This window comes from Myotis nattereri (assembly GCF_964212035.1).
Source record: "Myotis nattereri genome assembly, chromosome: 11".
NCBI lineage: Eukaryota > Metazoa > Chordata > Mammalia > Chiroptera > Vespertilionidae > Myotis > Myotis nattereri.
This window is the reverse complement of record NC_138086.1, coordinates 35,763,532-35,786,162: the sequence shown is the minus strand read 5'-3', so window position 1 is coordinate 35,786,162 and position 22,631 is coordinate 35,763,532. Positions and strand designations below refer to the sequence as shown.

Here is a 22,631-nt window from a genome sequence, read left to right as displayed (position 1 = left end):
GTGGATGGACTCCTGGCATTATGTCACATAACCACTGCCATTTTGGACTCAGCAAAGTTAAGAGTCCTGGGAGCTGAAAGCACCTAAGTTGAGTGTTTCAGCTATATCAGAAATACATTTTCATTTCTGTCAATTCTTTTAGGCCATTATCCTGTCAAGACTACGAAATCCTTTCTTCCTTTTTTTTTTCATATGGTGTATTCATAAGCAAAATGAACATCCTTATCTACAAAGGGAAATCATGAAATTAGATCAGTGTTTCCCAAACTTGCTTGATGATATGATTAATTGGGATGTTTGTTAAAAATATAGATTCTCTTGTCTCTGATGAGATTCTGACTTTATAGTTTGGAGTGAAGACTAAAAAATCTGTATTTTTATCAAATTCCCTGGCAATCATTTTGATTTGATGAGTAGGAAAATAAGGGACTGAATGACTCCTTTAATCTGTTCCAATTATAAAATTCCATAATTCTAATCATTGCCCATACTGGATGCCTCCTTCCAATTAAGAACACAACTCTTTCTTAATTGGTAAACAGACTGCCCTCCAAAATTGGTGAAATGGAAAAAAGATTAGCTAGGGAAATATAAAAGTGCTATGTAGATTCCATCCGCTAAACTTTGCACCCAGTTACCATGACAATCTCCATATACGCTGTAATGTTGAGAAAATTAGTTATTAACCTATATGAGCCTTGGAAGGAAGAGAGACCTTTCAGACAGGGCTGATTTGGGCTGCTCTGTAGATCTCACGTCTCACATTCTCATCGGTTCTGGTGAGCCTTGCTAAGATCTCAAATCTTCTGCTTCCATCACACAGTCATGTGAAAACCCAGAGAGAAAATTAGGGCTAGAGTGAGATTTGTTAGTGCTCAGTCCTCGGGCTAGTAACTGCTCCACATTTTGCATCAGGGCCTCTATTCACCTGTTAGAAATCTCAGGGGAGAGTGGAAACAGCCTCCATTCAGAGGATGTGTTTGGACATTACTGGTGTGGGAGAGGGTTGTGATAAGTGTCAAATAGTAGTTAAACAATTTGGTTTTGACAACATATTTAGCTTTCGGTAAACCTCAGGCACTGATCTGCAGAGTCATTATATTCACACGTGGGATCTTGCTAGCCTGTAGCAAGGTGTTAGGGTTCTAAATTTTATTGGCATGTAGCAGTTTTAAACAGTAGTTTAGAGCTAAGGGGTGGGAGGGCATCTAGTCCAAAACTCTGTTTTTAAAATGAGGAATCTAAGGCCCAGAGAATGAAATGAATTTTCCCCACATGCAGAGACGGGCAGAAACAGGATGAGAGCCCTATTCACTCTTTGCACTCTGAAGTCAGTGCTCATTATACTATTCAAGCTGCTTCCCACATTATTTCCTGCACATGGAATACTTTTCATGGTTTTGCTCCACGGAGAAGACTTTCTCCATTTTATTTATTCCCTCAAGGCCACCATTTCCAGAAGGCAAGTGGCACAGGCTGCCTGCTTTGTGCTCGGGGACATGAGCTCAGGCCCAGGCTCTGCCTTACCTCCTCCTCCCAGGTCAGAAAGTCCTACACACTGTGTGGTAAAGGAAACAATAATGTGACAACGCTAAGGAGGCCTCCCATACTGACATGGTAGCAAGCCTCTAAACACGTTAGGGTCTGTCATATAACCACACATGCATTTATTGCCTTTCTGGGATGTCATTTCCAGACATATTTGCTTTCAAACACCTCTTTATAAAAAGGTTGATGCTGTTTTCTTTCACTTTAAATAATTAAAAATCTTCATTCATTAGAATTTAAGTGATAGAGGTATTGGGGGGTTCACTCATAATTTAGTTACAATGATGAGAATACCAAACAGGTTATTACAGATGGAAAATAAAAAAAAAAGGTAACAAAGGCCCTGGATGGGTAGCTCAGTTGGTTAGAACATCATTCCCATACACCAAGGTTGTGGGTTGGATCCCTGGTCAGGGCACATACAAGAAGCAACCAATGAATGCATACATAAGTGGAACAACAAACCCATGTTTTTTTTTCTCTCTCTCTTAAATGGAAAAAAAAAAAAAGATTAAATAATTTAGAAGGAAGAGAGGTTGGGATGGGGACCCTTGATTGTTCTGAGAGAAACAGGGTAACAGGAAGTATCTGCTTCTCCCTGTGGCTGCCTTAAATATGCAATGCTGCCCATGGAGCCCAGACAAAGGAGAAGGTGGGAGAATGAGTCCTGACAACCTGGTTTGATGGTCTGGCCCAAGGAAAAACATAGTTGCCTATGATGAACTTCTTGTACCTTGTACTTTAATAGTAATAATATCCATGTGCCATTTAATAATTCTCAATGTCAGTAATAACCTGTAACATGTTATAATAGGATATTAGTTGGGCTATAGTGTCCATGTTTAAGGCCAAATAATGCAGAGAAAAACCATGACCATTATACATTCAATGCTGAGTGTTAGAAAGCTGGGAATAGGAGGGGGAGGTGACCTCCAGATCAACCCTATACACTCTCAAGAGTCCTTGATAATACTGGGAAGAAAGCTGGATTTCCTACAGTCAGGCATCATGAAGAATTACAATATATTTGATAGCAAAGGTAGCCCCCAAGGCTTGAAAATTTTGGGACAATAGGATTCTAGTATCACACATAGATTCTTTCATAACTGGAGATGTGTATACATCACACCTTGTTTTCTGTGATTGGGGCTCAGAAATGAGGGAGGAGAGTAACAGATGAAGAAACACGACTGACTGGCTGGCATGGAGGCCACATCTTCCAAATAAACTTATTTACCTGTGAAACTGAGCTCTAACCTCCACAGTGTCTGGAAGTTTCCATTCTACATCTAGCTAGCTCTCCAAAGATCCATTCTCAGGCTATAAACAGTGATTTCTTACATTTTAAAGGCTTGTGTATAGCTTGATCCACATAGGGTGATTCACCGGTGGGAGAAATATGAAGCAATCTCTTTGGCAAATAGTCCTCTCAGGGCCACAGCTTAAAAAGGCCAGATTTTCTCCATCTGGGTATTATTATGTTCTGGACAGTATCCAGGGCAGGCACCCCTCTATTTGAACAAGATCTCAGAGTTCGGTTAGAAAAGGATCTCATTACAGTTCCTCTACTGACCTTTACTTTCTTCACCACAAATGTATTGTCCATGTCTGAAGAGTTTCCTATTTGGGAGGAGTATTCATAACAATACCAGAAGGTAGAGATTCTGGAATTTCCAACTCAAAGTTTAAATGATGAATGCACATAAAAGAGGGAGGGCTTATAGGAGGTTGGTGTTAAAAGACTGATGTTTTGTCCTGGCCAGTGTGGCTCAGGTGGTTGGAGCAATGTCCCATGCACCAATTGGTGGCAGGTTCGATTCCCAGTCAGGGCACATACCTATGTTGCAGGTTGGATCCCAGGTTGGGGTGCGTATAGGACCTAACCAATAGATGTTTCTCTCTCACATCAATGTTTCTCTTTTTCTCTGTCTTCCTCTCTTAAAAAAACAAACAAACAAACACAAAACAAAAATGACCAACGCTTGGATTTTAAAGGAATCCCCAGGCCCTCAAACCACATCCAACTTTGCCTAGTGGTTTCTTTTGTCACCAATCAGAAGACTAAACCTCTAAGCTGGCCGCTTCTGAGTTCACCAAGATGTCTTACCCAAGCCAGATGGTGCAGTGGGGGCATCTCGCAGTATGAAGCGTTTTTGACGCCTCCTGCTCTCTGACCTTCAGCAACCAGGGAACACTGTTACCTAAAAGGTCACTGAGTATTTCTTCCCAAATTCAGAGAAACATCTTCTGATCAACAAGAGGAAGCACTCAAGGGGAAATATAAATAAAAAGAAATGCAGATTCATCATAACAAAACAACAGATGACTACTTAAACTAATTAAAGTATGACCAATGAGCTGCATAAACTGTGCCATTAATCACTCCAACACACAGGAGCATGCTTTCTGGGCTGGAAACTAGGCCACTGAAATTCAGTAAAACTTAGGCACAGAGCACCTCTCTCTCCCTACAGTTAATGTTGGTGATTCCCAAGTGGACGCTGTGTTTTCTGTATTACTCAAAAGACTTTTGTCTCATCTTTTCATGTTTGGGTAGGGAAATGGGAATACTGGGAATGGGTGATTCTGGAGAAACTGTGGAGCTGAGATTTAAAGGGGAACAACTTGTCTCCGCTTTCTAGTATCCTTACAAAGCCACTGTAGCAGTGCTGTGTGACCATACGATGATGATGGCAGGAATAACAGCCGTGGTCTACTCCCACTTATGGGATATGTACAGGTGCCCCAGAAGCAGTATCCTGGTGCCCCACTCATGGGAACCTGTTTAAGTTCTGATTTAAGAGCGTGAAGGAGCTCTTCCTGACAATGGGACTTTGAAAGGTCTGTTCCAGTCAGTTTCCATCATACTGATGATCCAGCAGAGTGTGTGACTGTGAAGGACTTCAGACACAGGGCTGTGTTAGGGAGATGTGAGCGCTGACTGGACAGCCCCTCTCAGAGTTCATGAAAACAGGCTGAAAGCTCTGGGAACATTAATAAAACTGCAAAGAGAAAATGTGGATTTGCCAGGACAGCCCTGCCAGAAACAGCATGGGGTACTGACAGGACCCAGGTATTCCTGGAGCCATATCCCTAAGGTGACTATTACCATGGGGAAAAGCAATAGTGGAAGCCACTCTGATCCTTGTATGTAACTGGGTACACTTAATTATATGTAACTAGAGGCCCGATGCACGAAGATTCGTGCAAGAATGGGCCTTCCTTCCCCTGGCTGCCAGCACTGCCTTGGCTCTGGCCGGAGCCGCCTTTCTGCCTTCCCACGCTGCCCAGAGGCCCGGAGCGGCTGGGGCGGTGCAGAATGCCTGCATCGTCACCATGCAAGTGTCCCACCCACCCCCGGCCATTCAGTGCCTGCGTATGCAAATTAACCCGCCATCTTTGTTGGGTTAATTTGCATACTCACTCCTGATTGGCTGGGGGGCATTGCAAATGTATGGTCAATTTACATCTTTCTCTTTTATTAGTGTGGATTCTTAGAGTGAGGGGTCCATCATTTTACCAAGCCCCTTTATTGCGATCATGGAGTCTTAATTAAAGAGCCTTGGTGACAAGTTTCAATGTAATACCTGGATTGATTGGAGCACTTGAATAGGGAAAGGAAGGGAGTAGAAAGGGTGCCATTGCAAGAATGGCGTGGGGCAGGGAGGAAGAGGGAGCAAGAGAGGCATCTCAAAGCCCTATAGAGCAGCCACTTGGTCTTGTCTTCCCTGCTTACTCATCCTACCCACAGAGCAGATGGAAGCAGTCCGATATTGCCTCTGTGACAACAGAAGAGGGGAAAGCTAGAGCAGGTGCACAATGTCCGATTCCTTTCCTCAGTCCCAACTCGTTCACCGGGGTCTTTGGGGAAGACTGTCCTGACTTCCCAGGCCTGAGTGAGGTACCTCCACTGTGCCTGGCCTGCTCCCCTGTCTATATTCTGGACTCTAAGTCCTGGAAAATGGACACAGTGACTTGCCAGCTCACCAGTGTGTCCCCAGCGGCTGGCTTGCTCAGTGGCATGTAGGGATGCATGATAATAATTAGTTCAATAGAGTGGAAATGAAGCCCTGGGTTCTTTACAAGTCAGGTGTGCCTCTCTCTGCCACTGGCTTCCTGGAAAACCCTCTGATATCTCAGGACTCGGGGGGGGGGGGGGGGCGGGCACTACATCTAAAATGCCTCCTCGATTCCTCCCCAGCAGACAAACTGCCCACATCTCCTGGGGGACCCTACAGCCGCTCACAATTTATTTTACTTATTTACAGGACTGTCTTTACTTTCTAAACAGTGCCCCCCCTTTAGAGTATACAGCATGCCTTCTAGTTTGTCTCCCTAATACCTAGCCCACTGGCTGGTGCATAACAGGTGTTTCCTGTGTATTTGATACATTTCATTGACTTGACACGGGGAGGCCAAGTCCAAAAAACAGCCACCCAGCCTCGATTCTGAAACTGCTTGTCCAACAACATTCGTGTTATTTTCTTTCTGGCTTTATTGTTAGAAATTCACTCAACAGTCTGAAGAAGGCAGAGAAATAAAACATGAAGATGCCATGTGTTTCCCGCTTCACATGGGCACGAAGTTGAAAAGAAATACAAGTTTTATTCAATAACCAAGTCAATGACTGGTCTTGGGCCCAGAGTTCTCAGGAGTTGCCTGAGATTTACCCCATTCTGGTATTTGACCTTTTCAGCTTTTCTTTAATTACTGCAGAATTCAGTCCTGCTGGGCCACTTTTTCACGCTCACCTCAGGAGGCAAACACATTGTGTGTTTCAACAAAGTAGTTTGAAGAAAGGTAATTAAAGGTGTTTATCATAATAAAGAAAAATATAGTTGCTCTAGCCTAAGCCAGAGTCTATGGTTTTCAGGCAGATAATAAATGTATCGAAGGGGAAAAAAATTATTGTTTACTGAAACTGTGAGGTACACAGCATAAGACTCCCTCCTTTAATCACTTGGCCCTTCTGATGTAAACAAAATAACTGAATAAAATTAACTACACGCCTTTAACTAGTATGTTTCTTCACCACAAACAACATAATTTTTCGGGCAAATATGATTTATCAGTAGTATGAAAATATCATAATAAAAGTTCAGTAATTTATCTTCACAAATCAGAATTTGCACACCCCCCCCCCCCCTTTTCAATAAGTTTTGGGAAAAATATGCCTGCCTGGACCACAGGGGTACAGAGTAAACTTGAAAATGCAGTTAATCTGAGACTAGTGATAAAAATAAGATGAATTGCTTTTGCTTTTCTTTGTTTTGGCAAAAAAAAAAAGAATTTTGAAAAGTAGGTCATAATTGTGTATAGGGTTCAGAACTTTCTTTTCATTGCTCTAGCATGCTAGGTACTGGGGAAGAAGGTTAAAGAAGAATAAAGCAGCCCCTGCCTTCAAGAGGTGTATCATTCAGCATGGGGAACTGACTGATGAACTAGTTATAACACAAGCCTCAATCACGTGTCAGCTAAAGTGAAACGGCAACCATTGGTGTTTGGGTGCTCAGAGAAGTGAAGATGTTCTCCTGGAATGAGGCAGATCAAAACTGAGCATTGAAGAGTCAGTAAGATTTCAGGAGACAAGAGGCAGAAGCAACATGCAGTGGCCTCAGTGGAAAGCTGCAGGAATACTGGGAGGATACAGGGTGCTCTGGGTCCTGGAGAAGAGAATTCCCAGAGTGATGCTGGAGGGCGCCTCTGAGGAAGCCAGGGGGCCCCTGGGACCACGTCAAGAAAAAATAGGAATGCCATACTAAAGAGAAGAGCTTGGGAATTCTATGGAACTTACTTTCACACCAATAAAAAACCAATACATGCACTGACATGCTTATGTCCAATAACACTGATAGCCCAACTCTGTTGCAGACTGCACTAGGCTGGTGGAGGCACGTAGGAAAACCGAGAGAAAACCAGACTCTTGCCACCAAAACAATGCTAAAAATTTCAAAGTGATTTCATAAAACTCTACGGTGCGTTCACTGGGTTTCACATTCCAGGAGCTCTGGACCCATTTCCCCCCTCTGCCAACAATTTTCAGTTCAGGAAAGTGAGCTAAACAAATAAATCCTTTGTTAGATAACAGCCCTGCCTCTGAAAGTACCTGATGTTTTGTAGTGAGAGTTAAAGTATGTTCATGTTACAAGTGAAAGTACTGGACACACATTCACGTGACAAAGGTCTGGCTTGGAAGCCACTGTGGAGGATGCGCCTGGATACTGGTAGCTTTTGGTCTTGGTCACTTTCAGTACCAAGTAAAAAGCTGCCTTAGCTTTCCTCTCCCAAAGGACCCTGCATGCTCAACATAACCTCAAATACAACTTCAATTCCTCAAGGCCACGTCTTCTCAATTTCCATTGGCTCCTTGTTCTGTATGATTCTAGTTCACTGTGTGCTTTTTTCCCCCCTTAGCTGCCAGGAGTTGGTTCTTGAATATGTTTTTGAAAATTCAACTGGCAACATGCTGATATTTACTGTCATCCTTTAGAAATGAATTTTCTGCCCCCTAGCGCAAATAATCACTGGATTCTATCTTACGACCATAAATATTACAAATAACAGATATTAACAAATCATAGGAACTTGGCCCGTACTATCATCAGCCCACATTACAGAGCCCTCATAAAGTACCTGGTACCAACAGCTCAACGAATAAATAGTGAGCTGCAGTTACAATTAGGCCTTGGGTCTCTTGTAGATATTCATAAAGTCGCCGAGATTAGATATGAGATTGGTGTCAGAAACTGCAGGTCCCAATCATGTTATTTTTCACAGTATTATGAAAAACAGTTTCTAGGAAGCAGCAAGAGCTCCTGAGATGCTCTGAGAGAGTTGTAGGGATCTATGTGTATGCGAAAATTTTCTTTCTTTGTGGTGAGTTTTAACAGGAAGCATTTGTGTTCTATGAAATATTGCACAGGAAGATTAATAATGTCTATCACTGCCTTTCATAAAAAAAAGCTTAAGCCATTAGAATTGAGAATTGTGGATAGCCGACCTTATTTTGAGCAGGTATTCCTTTACCTATTCTGAAGCAACATTTTCCACAAATAAGATGTATACTTGGAAGGGGGTTAAATGGACTACAATTACGCCATTCACTCTCTACAACTGTCGTTTTTGGAATCATTCTAATATAGATGGGAAGTTATTAACCTCGATAGTGGAGGCCTTGACAATGCTCTCCTGACTGAGTACTGTCCCAATGGTTTTTGAATCCAGATTCTAGTCACACTTAAGTTCCTAGTTAGATCCTATTTATATTCTAGTTCTGTTTTAGATTCTAAAACTAGAACCTGTGTACAGAACAGATGTTAACCAAGTTTTATAGTTTGTGGAACCAACCTAAGATTCCCCGTGAATTCATATTAATAATATTCTTTTTATATTATCTATTTAACTATCAGTTTTTAACATAAGCAGTCTTTTTATATAATAGAAAAACATTTTAACAACTTCAAGTCCCATAGAAATACAAGTAATTTTTACTACCTTCATTACATCTGCTTCTCTTTGAAATACTTACTAAAATGTAGTTTCTTTATTAAATTAACTGTGATAATAGTAGTTAGTTTCATAATACATTTGTAACAAAAATAAATAATACAAAAAAACTATACAAGAATAAACTGTGCTTTGCATACTCACAACTGTAAACCTTCTTTTGCCCACCTCCGTATATTGATGAATTTTGGAAGAGACTTAATTATGTGGGAAACATGTTCAGTTTCCTATTGTACATTTCTGGGACCATGTTGGGCAACTTACCCCGATGAGCAGTCTACTGGGACCATCAGGGTGGGACTGCTGCTAGGTCATATTGTCAGTGCAACTTGTTCTGACCCCCTACCCAGAGGCCCTGTGCTTGTGTCCACAGCACCATTATAAAGCAGGATAAGTGAACTGAGTTTGAGGAATTATATTTCCTGAATATTTCTCTTCAAATCCAGAAATGAACAAGACTTTCCTTTTTTATTTTTTATATAATTTTTGGAAAGGGGAATCCTCTGTCCTTGGGATCTATTAAACATGAATAACTGGACAGATCTGTTGAAGAAAGGAAAGGTATTTCTGGAAACACTTCCCTTACTGGAAGTCTCTTATTTAAATGCTTTAACATAGGACCTAAGATTATTATTATTATTATTATTTTTTAAATATATTTCATTGACTTTTTTACAGAGAGGAAGGGAGAGAGACAGAGAGCTAGAAACATCGATGAGAGAGAAACACCGATCAGCTGCCTCCTGCACATCCCACACCGGGGATGCGCCCGCAACCCAGGCACAGGCCCCTGACCGGAATCGAACCCGGGACCCCCCAGTCCGCAGGCCGACGCTCCATCCACCGAGCCAAACCGGTCTCGGCAGGACCTAAGATTATTTAAAAACTATGTGATTAGGGGAAAGTTCCTTCTTACCTGACAATCAGAAATCTCTCTACTACAAATGCACCAAGCCATTAGCAGGATAGTGCGATTATGGTGACTTTGCCCTTATTTATATTTTCAAAAATGTTACTATGAGCTTGTATGTTTTATAATCAAAACAAAGGTATTCTCTTTAAGCAAGAAGTTTTTCTTGTGAAGCCTTGTGAGTCTGCTGTTCTCTTTCATCTCTCTGCCTCTGCTTCTCAACCAGTTTCTCATATAAGCTAGATATCCACTGTTTGATGAGAACATTGCTGAAGAGCTATCATGTGCTTCACCAGAGCCTCTGGTTGGCTTCAGAGTTGAGAGACAGCAGTGGGAAGCAGCACACTCAGGAAGACCATGACACCAATGTCATCAGAATAAAGTAAGCATCACATCTCCAGGGCCAGCAGGGGTGGACATAGGTCACGGTCAGAACCACTTCTGGGCGGAGGTCAGGGGTCTGCCAAGAAAGCAGACTCCCTGGGCAGAGATGAGCCCATCAGGTTCCTCTGCAGATAGACTTATGCAGGCAGTTAGTTGCAAGAGAGTGGACATCTTAATTAAAAAATCAGGGGTGTGTGCTTTTTATAACATATGGAGCCCAAAGTAAAAAGAACGGCATAGCTCCATCACAGGGCTTGTTGATTTTCTTGGCTTAAAAACAACAACTTGTAAATGTAGTTGTAAGGGAAGCTAGAAATCAGAAGCAAACAGCCCCTTTCCTTAGGCTCTGAAACCATGTTTTTGGATAAAGTGAGCTGGTGAATTGGAAAGGATTATGATTTGAGGTTCCTAAAATACTGAAAATATGCACCCTAATCCACCACATCTGCAAAACAGTGTTGAAATCTCTCACCTGGAAATTTTTCATTTCAAAAGCTGCTTATTAGTCTCTGATATTCTGAATAAAAATCCTGAAAAATATCAATTTTCCTATCTGCATTAATGCCAGATATATGCAGAAGGATCTGCCTCTGAAGGGGAACACCGGTTTAAGGGTGAGAGAGGCATGTGTCTGGATGTGGCGATGTCTAAGGGAAACCTGGGAATGGGTTTATCGTTTCCAGGTCAGTTTAGCACGTTGGCTATAAATTGAGCGATGCTAAGGAGTGTGGAGGTTATAAATCATGTCGGACATCTAGTCTGTAATCATTTGCACAGAACGGCAGTGGCTAAAGGCAAATGGTCTGTCACCCCCGGTTTCATGCATGCCCTGCTGATTTGGGCGTGTTTACCAGCGAGTGCTGCTGTGCCCCTGAGTTTATGAGCACAGTACACATTCACTGTGGGAGAGCTGTTTCCTCTGTTTGTGGAGTTGAATGCCACCAGAAAGGAGCCTCAGGCAACAGGGGGAGCCAGCTCGGCACAGAAAACATTAGCACTTACACATCTGACAGGCTGGAAATTTCACGAGAGCTCTTTAACCACAAAGAACAAGGCTGATATTTGCATTTATTTTTTAAAATAAATGCTATGTGGTGTTCTACAAATTAAGAAGGTAAGATTGCAGATAGCCGTTATGCTAATGGGAAGGCATTTTCCATGAGACCTGTTCAGGTAGCCTTGGGCAATGCTGTTACAAATAAAATGTTGACTCTCGGAAAGCAAAAAATGCTACCCGGGCTGTAAAAAAACTCAAGTCTACTGTGGTGGGGCTAAACAATGATAATGACAGAAAAGGTTTTGTCCTGTTAAAGAGAAAACCAAAGGCTCAAAATGGCATCTCTTATGGTAGAGTCCATGATACCAAACCTAGACTTAATACCTGCCCTAATTGCAATCTGGAATATTTTGGTCCACATCAGTGAGGTCATCTATCACATGGGCCCTCTCCCTTCCCTCCCTCACAGGAAGAAAAGGCCCTCTGCATCGCCCAAAGAAGATGTCCTGGATTAAAAATAATCTCTTATATTTTTGTAGTGAAGAGCTCCCAGGCCCCAAGCATCTTCCTATAAAAACTTTCCATTTTGACAACCCCTCTGAGCGCCCTTTTCTACTTACTAGATGGAATGCTGCCTGGTTCATGAATCGCTTAATAAAGCCAATTAGATCTTCAAATTTACTCTGTTGAATTTTGTTCTTTAACAGTCCTAACAGCCTCCTCACGAGGACTTCACATAAAAATAAAACCTTCCCTAATTTTCTTTAGTCAAACCTCCCCTCTAGGTTGGGCTTCCTTCAATTAGGACAGTAGGCTCCAAGCTGGGGTCTGCCTCAATTCAGGCACAGCTGGCAGTCTGCAGTCGGCTGGTATTTCGGGGTTGGCTCCATGGGAGTGCTTCCTTTCTTACAACCTGGCGCTTTGCCTTTATGAATTAGGGTCACTATTGAGCTCTCTGAGCTGTGCTGAGTGGGTTCTCAGGATCCCACTAGTAGGTTTCAAAATTGCCCCTGATCTCTTTATGCCAACAAGGGGCAGAAGGTAAATCACTTGGAAAGAGGAGCTGTGGGAGGTGGCTGCTCCTATCTACGTTTTAGCAACTTTTGAGGAGTAGCAGAGCCAGCCTTCTTGGCTAAGGTTTTCTATTTTATCAGTAGAGTTTATGAGTGGATTTAGGGAAACTGACTAAAGTTATGTGAAAGGTTGATTAGGAACTCTGCCAGATGTCTAATAAATAACTCTAAAATCAAGAATGATAGTATTTCATTCATCAAATGCCCTTTCTTGGTATACTTATGTGCAAAGTTTTGTTGTTGGTGCTGTTCATAAAATAAAACTATATTCCCTTCTCAAGCTCCTTCCAAAGGCTGCATCCCAGAGTGGTGGGATTATTTCATATTTAGTTGCTTCTATTTCTTTTTAAAATTCATGTTCAAGTATCAAGTTTAAAATGTAGCAATATCAAGCAGTCCCCAGCTGGTGAATAGGTTCTGTTGCAAATTTTCATTTGTGAACTTGCCCATTCTCCCATAAATGCTATAGTGACAGAGTTCCAAATGAGGACTCCAGTGACTTTCATACCAACTGAGAGAAAATGAAATAATTTGTGCAGAGGCTTCAACACTGTAATTATTACATTATTATATATCCTTCTGAGTGTTATCATATTTGATGATGTCTTTCTGGTCAATGATACACAAGGGAAGTCCACTTAGTAATTTTTGATAAAGTGGTTTTTTCCCCCCTTCAAACATACAGATAAAGTGAAGTAATAATGCCTTTTCTGTTGGGTCTCTGTGATGCCTAGAATGGTGGCAACCATTTTCAAAAAATGGGGGTGGCGTGGGGTTAACAACTAGATTTAAAAAAATGTTTTTTATTGATTTTAGAGAGAGAGAGGAAGAGAGAGGGATAGAGAGAAATATTGATGAGAGGAAAACATCGAGATTGGCTGCCTTCTGTATGACCTCTTCTCCCCCACCAGGGATTGAGCCTGCATCCTAGGTATGTGACCTGACAGGGAATCGAACCAGTGACCTCTTGGTTCATGGGTCGGTGCTCAACCACTGAGCCACACTGGTGGGCAACAGCTAGTAGATTTTTAAGGAATATGCTGTGAACACATGATTCTCTCCTTCTGTCAAATATAATGGCAGTTAATACCTCTATCTATTTAAGTTCATGCATTGTGGGTGTATTGGGTATTCACTGTCAACAGCTCATAATCTGCTTACTTAGAGCTTTAGTGATATTTCTGTTCCACTATTTATTCTGCATGGAGGAAAATCCTTGAAACTAACACACTGGAACCACACGTCTCTTACTTTGAATAAGGTCATTTTGAGAATGAGTTTCTATTGTAAGCATGTTGGGATGGGAGTGGAAAAAGGGAAATGTACATTTCACAAGCTCCTCCTGGATTGAGCCTATACCACATCCTTTCGTCATTGCAAAAACTACCGGAATATCAGCTACTTACTCATTTATCTGGGGGTCATATACATTACTCATGCATAATAAGAGAAACACAAATTTTAACTATAATGGGTTGTGCTATTTTCCCCTTATCAGATTGACAAAGAGAAGTATGATGGGACACCGTTGAAGGTATGATGATGAATGTATGAACAAAAAAGCACTGTTATAGTCTCCTGATCTGAGATGAAATTGGTATAACCAGCAAGGGCATTTTGAAAAAACCTTAGAAAATTATTGTATCTCTCAACCTTAATCCAGAAATTTAACTTCCAGGAATGTTTCTTACATATCCACAAAGTATGTACAAGGATTTACTGTAGTATTGTGTATAGTGGTAAAAGAGTCACTTATAATAGTACTAGAGGCCTGGTGCATGAATTTTGTGCACTCGGGGGGTCCCTCAGCCTGGCCTGCACCTTCTTGCAGTCCAGGAGCCCTCAGGGGATGTCCGACTGATGGCTTAGGCCTGTTCCCTGCCTAAGCCATCAGTTGGACATCCTTAGCACTGCCATGGAGGTGGGAGAGGCTCCCGCCACCACCACTGTGCTCACCAGCTGTGAGACTGGCTTCTGGCTGAGCAGCGCTCCCCCTGTGGGAGCGCACTGACCACCAGGGGGCAGCTCCTGCATTGAGCATCTGCCCCCTGGTGGTCAGTGCCTGTCATAGCAACCAGTTGTTCCACTGTTCAGTCAATTTGCATATATAGGATGATATTTAACCATAACATTACTTATATCTTTAAAAGTTAGCTATCAGAAACTTGGCAATCCATGAAAATAAAAGCTTAATTAATTCTTGGTAACTAAATGAGAGTGATGTGCAAATATTTTATGCTCCTAATGTTATCAGTGTGACACACTTCACCAGGCAACTATGAATTCCTTTATGAGGTTTTGTGTTGTTTATATCCAGAAAATATGATTCAATTCTTTAAAGAAGATATCACTACTTTCCATTTCTGGTATTATGACAGTCTAGGGCAGTGGTCGGCAAACTCATTAGTCAACAGAGCCAAATATCAACAGTACAATGATTGAAATTTCTTTTGAGAGCCAGATTTTTTAAACTTAAACTATATAGGTAGATACATTGTTATTAACTTAATTAGGGTACTCCTAAGGCTTAGGAAGAGCCACACTCAAGGGGCCAAAGAGCCACATGTGGCTCGCGAGCCGCAGTTTGCTGACCATGGATCTAGGGGTTCTGAAAATCTCCAAAGTAATTCCTATAAATGCTGCATCAAATATAACAAGTGCCCCTTTATGCACAGCTGAGTACCTGAGAAAGTAAGCAAAGTCCTGAAGGCATAAAAAGGGAGAGAGGGATGAGCCAGCACTTTCCTGGGGTCATTTCCTTATCTTAGAAAGCAAAATGATTAAATGTGCACAGCCTCCCATGGTCCTTACATTATACCCAAATGCCCTGGGCTTCCCCAAGGTGGAGGGCTGGAATCTAGAAACTGCACAGAGCTAACACCTCTCAAGACTATGTCTTCCATGAGAGGCGGGGCTAGGAGAAAGATGACTATTAGCCACAGGAAATGGTGATGAGTCATCAGTCATCACCAGAATACAGGATATGCAAAACAAAACAAAACAAAACAAACAAAAAACTCCGTCCTGAAAAACTCACAACCACAGGCCTACCCTCATATATCATACAGTTTGAATTTACATTATTTGAGTGTCCAGGAATTCCCAACCTAAGAAACGAGCATAAACCTGATCAGATTATATAACCAGGTACCTGGCAGAAGCAAACTCAAATCTTCTCAGGATAGAACATCATCATTTCAAGACAACATTCATCCTAGAGATTGCAGAGTGCAAAGAATAAACCAAAGGATAACAAAAAAAAATTACATAACAAAGAGGAAATAAGACATGAAAATCACTAAAAGGAAAATCCCTAGATCCTCAATTATAAACAAGATAAAATAATATACAAAAAACACTTTAGAGAAGATATTGAAAACTTAGGGATAAAGTACTATTTAGAAAGTTATGCAGATCTAAACTAAACCAAAAAGAAATTATAGAAATAAAAAGGATAATAATAGCCTAAAACTGGATATATTATTGGTGATATACTTATGTAATGGAATACTCCACAGCAAAAAGGGCTATAATTATATGTAACAACTTCAATAAGTCTCAGAAACATAATGTATATGGTTATATATATTTCAAAAAACAAGCTATTGATTATACATTTTAAACAGGTTAATTAAATGGTATGTGAATTGTATCTAAATAAAGCTATCAAAAATTGCATTTCTATACACCAGCAATAGTTAGAAGGTGTAATCTATTTAAAAGATATTAATTATACCTCAGTAGAAGATGTAATGTATTAAAAGATTCCTTAAAAATCAATGATGTGGGGAGACTTGCTCTGTCACAGATCAAATCCCATTACAAAGATCTCAATAGTTTGAGATTTGTGCAGCATTGGCAATATGACCAAAGGAACAAAGTGGTGGGGCCTAAAAGAGATTCTTATATGTATAAACATGCGGTATATATTGTTAATGGGGGGGATAATATAGAAAATATCTGTACCTTCTGCTTATTTTTGCTGTGAACCTAAAACTGTTTTAAAAATAAAGTCTAATGAAAAAAAATCATATATGACAGTGGTGACTTCACAGGTCAGTGGAGAAAGGAGTTGTTCCCATGTATAATGATGGAAAATTTGGTTGCTCATATGTCAAAAATAAGAAATTGGATCCTTATTTTATATCCTATCAAAAATGAGTCCCATATATACCAATGACCTAAAATATAGAAAAAAGCTAAAAGTCCTAGAAGTAAAAAAAGACGCTATCTCTACGGCATGGAGCAATAAGAGAATACTTTTATGACACAAAACACAAACATAAACTGAAAAAGGAAAATTGGTAAATTCTACTATATTTAAATTAAAATCTCCTATGCATCAAAATATATGATGATCCAAATGAAAAGATAAGACAGAGACAAGACAATGTACACAAATTGTAAATGTTTAACATTTGGTTTATATAAATCAATGTATATAAATATAATTGTCAAAAATATAAACAGTATTTGAAGAAACATGAAAATATGCTCAATATCACCAGTAACCAGATCCAAACTAAATTAGTTTATCCTCAAAATTTATATGGTCAAATTGGTAAAACTAAATTTATCAATACTAATTTTTATGGAGCAAGTAGAGCCAAAATCACTTTTAGAAACTTACTTGGGAATGTAACTTAGCAGGACAATTTGGAAATAACTGACAAGGTTTAAAAATTACCTTAGAGAAACTTGCACATAACGACACAGAAGCAATAAATGAATTCTCAGAGGAGTAATATTTGCAATAATAAAAAACTGGAAGCAATCTAAATTTTCATAAAAGAATACATAAATAACTTGGAGTATAGCCATATGAATGGAATACCATAAAACAGAAAAAAATTAATGAACTATAGCTGCATACATCAATATAAGTAACTCGCAGAAACATAACGTTGAATGAAAAAAGTGAGTTTGTGAAAAGATATGCATTTTTTATGATATTTACTTAAAGTTTAAAATACGTAACACACACACACACACAGAGGCCATCTTTCTTTGCATAGTCTGATATGCACGTATTTCAGTTACTATGGGTTAGTTACATACACCAGTCTCCTAACAACATTATTCGAATTCAATTACCATCGTATATTAACTGTAATTGCATAATACAAATTTCATAACACTGATGCATACTGTTCAAGTTTCACTGCTAGCTCTTCTATCCACAAATACTACATAATTAACAGGTGTGCATCATCACTGTCCAATCATCTCTTCTTGCAAACTGTATCGGTGATTGGTCCCTGCTCACCTGCTTTTCTTTTCAAGTACAGACAGCAAAGCATGTAGTTGTGTGACCTCTTTGTCTCCCAGTGATAAATCTAAGTAACATTTTACATAAATGGACACCAGAAAGAGGAAATTGGCCACCAATGTACAAGTGCATCAAGGAAATGCAGAGTGATAATGCTGGCAGTGGAACCTGAATTGAGTATAAGCGAAGTGGTAGAAGAAACTATTGACTTTGCCATTGTTTGAGACCCTGGCTATGCAATCAGAGGAACTAGTAAGGGGAATGTGGTTACATAAATGAGGAAAGTGGTGGCGACAAAAACAGGAAGATGTCCCAGAGGAAGTGATACTGGTACAAAACTTCACATTAAAGGAACTCTTGGAGATATTTCATGGTGTTGAAAGAACAAACGATAAAGTGTTGGAGACTGATACAGACTTAGAAAGAGAACGGCTTGTGAAGACTTGTTGCTCCACGTGGTTAAGTAACACAATGAGAAGGTAGGAAGCACTGTTTGAACTACTCCTGATAGGGTTTTTACAAATAAATAAAACATTTTAATCCACAATGTTTCTAATGCTTTATATTGTAGGGAACTAAATATTTGTTTTACTAATTTTTTATTTTTTTTATTATGTTCATTACTGATAGTAAGAGAGCTTTTAAATATTTTGACAAAAATTCTTAAAGGTTATGGGACAATTGCAATTTTTGTCATTGATTATTAACATTGCTTTGACTATTTGCATTTTGTATATTCATTTTTATATCCCACCACTGTACAAAGAGAACAGTGCCCACATATATACATATATAAATAAAAGTATAAAGATATACAAGCAAATGATAAAGGACAAGTTCAGCATATTCTAGTCCCTTCAGAATATATGGGCTAGAAAATGTGATTAAGGATGAATTTGCAGGTACCAGCGCAGAGTGTATGGTGTAATGTTTTTAATGTTTTAGCTGACAGTTGCCATCTGAAAATTATTTTATTACTTTATGCCTTTCTATAAGTCTGAAATATTTTACTAGAAGGACAAGAAATAACCACGTCAAAAAGAAATCATGCTTTTTAGAAAATGTGAGCCACAACAGGAATCCTGGAAGATATCACTAGCCCAGTGGTTCTCAACCTGTGGGTCATGACCCCTTTGGGGGTCGAACGACCCTTTCACAGGGGTCGCCTAAGACCATCCTGCATATCAGATATTTACATTATGATTCATAACAGTAGCAAAATTATAGTTATGAAGTAGAAACGAAAATCACTTTATGGTTGGGGGTCACCACAACATGAGGAGCTGTATTTAAAGGACCAAAAGGTTGAGAACCACTGTACCCCTTGACTTAGGTTGTCAGTCTTACAAATGCAGAGCAAAATCTTTAAGAAAAAAGATGAGCTTCTAGAAAGCTCCCAGTTTCTTTGATTTTAAGTTGTTAATAGTGAAGACATAAAACTGTACATACTCATCTAACCCCTTTCATCCAATTTACATGCTGTTATAAGATTTCAAGAACTAACTCAGGAGCACTCTCAAAGCACACCAGACTTCATGGTCTTTAAGATGTTCACTAGAAGGAATGCCCATGTGAGGGCAGTAGAAAGATTTTAGTACCCTGTTACTTGGTCACAAGAGAGTTATAAAGGAATTTCAGACATCAGAATCAAAACATACCTTTCTACTACTTCTCAGACAAGTTATGCACTGAGCAGGAAAGTTCCCATTATTCTAGGAAACATTTTAGCATATATCCTTTTCTTATCAATTGAGTAAAACCAACTGTTGGACATGAGATTAGTTTCCTATTGCCGCTGTAATAAATGACCACAAACTTAGTGGCTTAAAACAATAAAAATGTTCTGTTGGTGGAAAGTCTGAAATGGGTCTATGGTGCTAAAATCAAGGTGTTGGTACATCCGTGGCTGGAGACTTGAGGGGAGAATCCATTTCCTTGTATTTTCTACCTTCTAGAGATCAGCTGCATTCCTGGACTCATGGCCCTTTTCCTCCACCTTCAAAGCCAGCAAGGATGAATCAAGGCCTCAAAGCACCTTCCGACTCTGCCTCTCCTCCCTTGTCTCCCCTCTCCACGTTAACTTAGGGTTGGAAATTACTTATAAATTTTCTTTGAAGTTCTGAGTGATGATACAAAGAAAGCTAAATTATACCCTAAAACTAAGTATTTGGAGCAGCAAAATCACTCTTATCCCATCCCTACCACCAATATAATCAGCCCTAGAGCACAGACTCAAACACTTAAGCATCATAGTCAGTTCTTAGGTTCTCAGTCTGCATTAGGGAATAAATGAACTTTCTGTGTTGCCAGCCAATCTTGAAGCTATGCTTTAGAGATATGGTGGGGGGTTTCATTTTCACATTTCAATAGTATTTTCAGCCAGAAGTTCACAGAAATAGGTAGTTTCAAGACTTTAGCTCCAGTCTTGCTTGTAGTGAGACAGATTATTTCTCTATTGTCAATGTACAAGACTGATGATAGTGAAGAATATCCTACTTTCTCCATAAGCAGCCCAATTTATATATCTGAACTTTAAAGAATTTGATATTTCTACTCTGATAGACTGTTGAGGCAATTGAAGTGATCCCCCAAGGCCACAGAAAAACCCTATATTTTCTGAATTGGCTCTTCTTTATAGAAAGCATTTAGATGCATTGTGAAATATGTGTGTATTTAGTGGAAGACAAGGCACCACTTTCCATCAATAAACTCATAAGGACAATAGTCACATAACTGGAATCCAAAAGCCACGTGAGCAGCACATCCTTCAAACCATCACTGTTGCAAGATCTCCTGAACTATTTAGTTTTTAGTCTTTCCCAACTAAGTTTTTCTATAAAAACTGCTATCAGAAATGACCGTTCCTCCTGTTTATACAGGGCAAATCAGAAGTACAGGTGGTCTTTGTAAACAAGTGAGTCAGAGAAATAATAGCTTACAAAATATTTGCTGGGGGAAAAAAAAACCCCAAAATAAAATACTTGCTGCAATGTTCTACATATGAGATCAAGAATCTGGTGCTCAATGAAGCTTAGGGCCCAGTTAAATGTACAAATCACTAAGAACATCTATTTGAAAACGGAGAGAAATTATTTTAATTGCTCATTTTCATTAAAAAACCACACAGAATGATTTTTAAGATTTCTTCCATTGATTCTTTTCTTTTTCCTCTGAGCACATGTTAAAACAAACAAGCCAAAAACAAAAAAAATAAAAATATTTAGCACTTAGCCTGCTGGTATCAAATCTGTAAGCCTAATTTAGCCCTTTTTTCTCTGGGACACACAAGGTCCTCTTAAGCTTACGGCATAAAGTACAGGCTTATTTCTCATGGAATTTCCCCCATGTTTTCTATTTGGTCACATCAATATCCCTGCTTTCAGGGGTTGATAACCCTGTTCTCTCTGTGCCTGGGCCTCACTCACTCTGTGCTCTCATAAGCCTGTGTGCACAGAGGGGGTAAGTTAGCCACAATGGATATGTGGTGATTTGTTAGTCAGATGTTAATCTTTTTGTGTTCTACATTGTTAATATTTTCCCAGGATTGCACATATGTGTAGGATTTTAAAAAAAAGTGACACTAGACATTAGATCAGTGCTATTTGGATCAGACTCTTGTAAGAATCTTCTGAAAGCAATGCTTTCCTAGGGGACCACAGACCCCAGCAAAAGCACCCCTAGGATTCTATCAAAGTATAGTGGAGCAAGTTAAATCATTTGAGAGAATAATTAAATCAAAACAAAGGTCTCTTTAGTAACCAAGCAACAATACTTCTAAATTGTACTCGACTACTGAAACAGCAAAACAGCATACTCACTGGAAAATGAGAATGCTCAGTAGCTTTTTGGCTCATTCAGCTCAGTTTCTGATAAAGTCCTCCATGGATCATATATTCCTAAAACAAGACTTAGCTTTTGGAGGAAAGATGTCTGTCAGTTGCTGCTTCATTTACTGTTTTCCCCAACTTCCCCATTTATGACATCGGCACATCTGTCTCTCTTGATGTCATTTGGCTATCCCAAAGCCCTGGAGCATCTCCCAGTCCTGGAGTGGTTGCAGGGGGAGTGAGCAGGGGAGCAGCAGGGCTTCAGTAAGACATAATGGTAGCATCTGTTGCCACAACTCCACAAGTGAGAAAGGGCATGAAGACTGCAGAGCAGCCCCTGGTCCCCACCATGGCATCTGAAGGGGTACTTCAGGAGAGCTACTGCAGAGTTTCAGGCCTGTTTGGGAAGGTGGGGTCCTTCCATAAATAAACAGAATGCATTTGTTTATAAATAGAATGTACTACAGGATAGTAGGTTATCAAGAAACTTGTAATCAGAAATATGAGGAAGAACAGAACTCAGTCCATTTAGGAACATTTTCTCAGGATGAGAAAGTAGACTTTAGCACCTTAATTTATTTTGCAACTCACATGTACTTGCTTCATAAGCTATCTGGATTAGCTAAAGAAGAGGAGAAATATGTTCAATTAAAAAGTCTTCCCTGGGACAGGCTGACAGGTACTCCATGTGGCACTCTTTCTTCCTGTCTGAAACACTGAGAAAAAATTAAGTTCTATTTAAAAATCTAACCAAACTATAAGTAATAACAAGGCTAAGAGGTTAGAACAGAATATATTTCTGGGATGAGAGATGAAGTATTCTAATTAAATTTTAAAGAACAGGGGTCAAGAAAGAGAGCCCTATTTGTTTATAACACTGTAAATGAATACTCTACTGGGTCATTTGTTGTCTTACGGGAGCATGCTATAAGAGGTTCCACATGAAAGAATAATGAAAAGCAATTGATGTAGTCTACTAAGGGACCTGCATCCAAAGGGCAAATGAACAAAGTTTCTCATCTTACCTAATAATAGACAAACATGGTAATTGACCATACCTTCACTACGCCTCCCATTAGCTAATCAGCGAGATATGCAAATTAACTGCCAACAAAGA

At 39.8% G+C, this 22,631-nt stretch overlaps 1 protein-coding gene across 1 annotated transcript in view; it reads right to left on the bottom strand.

Moving 5' to 3' along the window:
- Positions 1–22,631, bottom strand: part of CNTNAP2 (contactin associated protein 2) — a 1,809,641-nt gene that overhangs the window by 257,165 nt on the left and 1,529,845 nt on the right. The window lies entirely within an intron of this gene.